This window comes from Triticum dicoccoides, unplaced genomic scaffold, assembly GCF_002162155.2.
Source record: "Triticum dicoccoides isolate Atlit2015 ecotype Zavitan unplaced genomic scaffold, WEW_v2.0 scaffold57921, whole genome shotgun sequence".
NCBI classification, from domain to species: Eukaryota; Viridiplantae; Streptophyta; class Magnoliopsida; order Poales; family Poaceae; genus Triticum; species Triticum dicoccoides.
This window is the reverse complement of record NW_021283500.1, coordinates 3,132-8,022: the sequence shown is the minus strand read 5'-3', so window position 1 is coordinate 8,022 and position 4,891 is coordinate 3,132. Positions and strand designations below refer to the sequence as shown.

The window sequence follows — 4,891 nt, the reverse complement described above, 5'->3', positions numbered from 1 at the left end:
CCCCAGGCCCTGAAAATTCCAGGGCCGAGTGTCGAACTTAGTTGTTCCGCTGTATATTATCTTGCCTTCATGGTAAAGTCTGCTGTTAGCCATGCATGCTGTTGTGCCATCTAGATCTGTTCTCATGGGGTTATGTAAACTTCCCGGGTGGTGTCCAAGTTGGTTCATGTATTTACCTATGTCTGCTGGTTCATGTATTTCGTCTGTGTAAAGTTGAAGAATGATCGATTTTACCATTCTGAGTGATGTTATGCTCAGATGAACTCTATTAGTACTTAGTACAAGATCTACCCAGGCGTGCTCTTGTTGTACGAACGAGTGTGATTGATGAAGACTACCATAGTGTTGCCATGTTTGTAATCTGCTATCCTTTAATCTTTTTCAGAAGTATATATGACGAACCAGGTAGCATCTGAAGTTATTGAGATCATGGAAGACGACGATTCTGTAGGTGAAGAATGTTGAGAATTGCTTGAGGTATGTGTTGCTATATACTCTAGTAATTTTCTGATTGTGGTATTGGTAAAAAAAAACCTATTGGTATATCTTCTGTTATTGCAATTTATATATTCTGCCCTCTGATAATATGTCTCGATTTTAAAGTCATGTTCTCTTGTTTTCATAGTTTTTAGGGTTTTTATTAGCATCGGTTATTCGTTCTTTTGCTTTTAAAGTTAATTTACCCATGTAAACTTTTGTGCTACATTGGACTTCTTGCAATACAAAAAAAATGTTCTGGCACGTGTCCATGGAATTTTCGTACATGCGCTAGGTGCTCACTATATTCTAATGTATTGATTAAAAACATATGTTGTGGTTAATGCTTCATAAGCATTCCAATCATTGAAGTATATGTGTAATTCTATTACGTACAGCACACAGCATACAACTATATAGATTAGTACACCCATTTATACCGAATGAAGAGAGTAACGGTACTGTTTTTTTGTTGTTGGCATGTCCATTAGATTTCAGTTTATGCCTGGCAGTTAAAGATAGGTATTTAGTGCAAAGGCTGTATAAAAATGCCTATCATTACTGGATCTATTTTGGTATTAAGTAGTCATTGTCCTTTAGCAAGACGCTGCTTTCTGGGTTTGCTCCCTAAAATTATATTACACCAGCATCTTAATATATTATATCTTAATAAAAAATTTGTTAAAACAAAACACCTTTGTCCTGCCACAATTGGGCTGACACCAACTATACATATGTTATACCTGTTAGATTTGCCTGTGAAGTTAGAGGCTGCTTATACCTTAAAGGGTCCTCAATTAGTATTATTCTATTTATGTATGTTGGAGGAACTCTTGATGCTTTCGTATGCTAAATTTGAGTACTCCCTTTGTTCCTAAATATTTGTCTTTTTAGAGATTTCAAATGAACTACACATATGGATGTATATAGACATATTTTAGAGTGTAGATTCACTCATTTTGCTTCGTATGTAGTCACTTGTTAAAATCTCTAGAAAGACAAATATTTAGGAACGGAGGGAGTAACCCGCGTCCACTTCCTCACCACATTTTCAGGCCAGTTCTGAGTTTAATGTAGAAGATTATCTCAATGAAGGTAAAAGGGTTGAGTTACAACTTCCTGCACTATGAATTCATGATATCATGTGCGATCTGCTTGCATTAGTAGAATGTGCTCATGAAAATAAATATCGAAAGAAAGCTCGCGAACTACATCATGAAAGTGATCCTTTTGATGTATATGTTGCCGTGTTACGTCAATGCAAAAATATTAAGGTTCTCAATTTAAAAGTTTATGTTTTCCTTGATCCATGAGGAGCCTGTTTCTATGGGCTAAGTCCGGGTACATGCTCACTTTTGTTTACAATTAGCAAAACTTTCCCTCGTGAAGCAACCTAATGAGTGTTCTGTACTAACTGCCAAATGTTTCAAAATAAACCTTAACTAACTCCAGAAAAACTCAAATTTGTGTATATATATTAACAGTGAATCTAATGAATTTTGATTTGTTTATTAAACTTTGTTCTGCCTTTCAACGTCATTAGGGAGGATGTGTATGGACCATGAGTCTCCTACTTCTGTTAGAAAGGTAGACATGGTCAATAAATTTGATCATAAAACCATCTAACCATATATATGCCATGCTTGATGTGGTTGATTTGTCAAACGGTCAAACCTCTTTAGGGAAAAGTAACTAACCGGGAAAGTAGAACTTGATGCACTTAATGGGAACTTAATATCAAGCAAACTGATTAAGCAAAAGTCTGGTATTGTTATATACTTATGAACTTACCATTCTGTTATGGTTTTCCTTGTTTTTCTTGCAGGTGGAGATGGAATTCTAGCAGCACCTTCCTTTTTTCCTGATGGAGATGGAATTTTAGCAGCACCAAATCATACTATCATCAATAGTAATGAAAAAACTCAAGACTCGGGTCAGAGTTGCAGCCTGCTGTCCAGTTCCCCAATTGAGGATTCTCCTCTTTATATGCTTGATACTTCAGATGGGGCTCCAAGTGATAAATATGCTATGGATGAACTGACAACCATGAGTGGCAGTCATGGAGTACTCCCTTCCATTCATGAAAATGTAGGGGCCAGCAGTATTGCCTTTGCTTGTACAACTGCAGACATGTGCTTTGTCAATAACCCGCAGTCTCAATTCCTTGTTCAGCCTTCAACTTGCTCTTCGCCTAAAATAATTGATCTTACTGTGATGAATGGCATGGATGAAACTGACGTACGAATGGGATTGGCACCTATACCTGAATTAGTTGATCCTACTGACATGGATCTGATTGATGACGTACCAATGTTACTGGCACCTAGGAAGAATATCACTCTTGCACTTGATCTTGATGGTAAGTTGTTAAATGTTTTTTTTCTCCTGTAAGTTTCTTTTCTTGAACTTAAGATTATTGACATGCTAATTTTCTGTTGCATAGGCACCCTTATCCATTCAGCAAGGTACAACCATGGGGCAGACTTTTCATTCCCTATGCGCCATGGAGAACAATAGTACACTATCTACGTGAAGAAGAGACCACATGCGGACGCCTTCCTTGAAGAGGCGGCTCATATGTTTGAGCTTGTTGTCTTCATGGCTAGCATAAGTTCTTATGCAAACCAACTGATTAATGCACTGGATCCCAAGATTAGACTGATATCACGACGTTTTTTTTCGTGAGTCATACGTCTCGGTAGATGGAAGATATCACAAGGATCTCACCATTACTAAAACTGATCTTGCAAAGGTGTGATTATTGACAATGCCCCAGAGGTGACTTACTTTGAAACTCAAGTCCGGACGTCATTATAATAGTTACGATTATAGTGTTATTGACTACCATATTATTGAGATGAATTTGGAAGCTTACAATTTATGATTTTGAGAAATTGCTATGACTGACAGACAGGGGCGGATCCAGCTATATGGCGAGGTTTGGCAGCCGCCATACCTAAAATTTGGCAAAAGTATTACATATATATACTGTATGTATGAAGCTTTGAGCTGAGTCAATGGATTTTTGGTCAGTTTCGTCAATTTGGAGGATGAATACTCGCAGGGGGCAGGCAACTCATGGCCTCAAATGTATTTCGCCAGGTAGTTGTGTTGTTACCTACGTGTTTCTGCCTCATTAGAGGCCTAACTGCCGCTGAAGGAGAGAATTAAGCAATAGGTGACTTGCATCACATAAGCCCATGACCCACAAGCCCATGTTCTAAACGAGGACACCATTGGCAGTCAATTGCAAATCAATTCACATGTACTCCAGTTGATTGGACATGCTAAAAAAAATGTACTAATTGATTGGAGATACACGAGCTGTTTCGTTCAAGCACGGTTGATTAGGAATCGCCTTGCAGCCACCCCTCAAGCTTGTCTCTAGCTGTGTGATGAGCAGTGCCAACTCCACGAAACCCAGAGCCTCACCGCTTTCCGTCTCTCCGGTGAAGAAACTAGATCTAATCGGACTCAAATCGTCTGAGGTATTACAATATACAACTAGGAGCAACGGCTACTCCTCCAAACTCATGACAATGTATGTCTTGTTGTGATATTTGTCCCTACTGCCGACCGACCGACCCACCCCTAGTCGGCTAACCTGTAAGGCATGCAACAGAGGCAGCGATTACAGAGCAACCACGCGATCTTTAGTCAGCGTGGTGGGCATGGCAGCGATCACCGTCAAGAGAGGCAGCAAGCAGGAACGTCACATAGTTATATGTTACTACATTGTTTTTTTCCCTCACAAACTCTGCCACACCTAAAAAATATTCCTGGCTCCGCCACTGCTGACAGATGACTGAAACCCTTATCTTCACACATGTCGCAGGGTTTCCAGCAACAGGTGAATAATGAGATACCATAAAGAGCTGGTCAAGTGACCCGTCTGGCATTTATAAATGTGCATCCCATATTTTTGAAAATTTTCATAGTATAAACAGCACGTATTGAGAAAATATTCACTTTCTATTAGAAAAAAATATTCATCACATTAAACAATGTAGGTCGCATATTTGAAAAATATTTGTCACGTCTCTAGGAAAAATGTTTATCTCACACAAAAAGTCCTTGCATATTTATAAAATGTTCATCCCATATTAAAAAAAAAGGTAATCGCTATTTAAAGAGTGTTTGTCGCATATTCTAAAATATGTTCATCGTGTATTGCAAAAATGTTTATCACATATTATTAGAAATAGTATGTGCATATAGAAACACAGAAAGGAAAAAAAACACTGAATAGACAGTTTAAAGTACTCCGTCCGTCCGGAAATACTTGTCATCAAAATGGATAAAAGAGGATGTATCTAGGCGTATTTTAATTTGAGATACATCACCTTTTATCCATTTTGATGATAAGTATTTTCGGACAGAAGGAGTACAAGGCAAAAAGGCACAAACCAGATTT

General features: G+C 38.2%; 1 pseudogene; it reads left to right on the top strand.

Annotated features, from left to right (window-relative positions):
- The first annotated feature begins 393 nt into the window (after positions 1-393).
- On the top strand, positions 394-4,372 carry LOC119347087 (annotated as a pseudogene).
- The last annotated feature ends 519 nt before the right edge of the window (positions 4,373-4,891 follow it).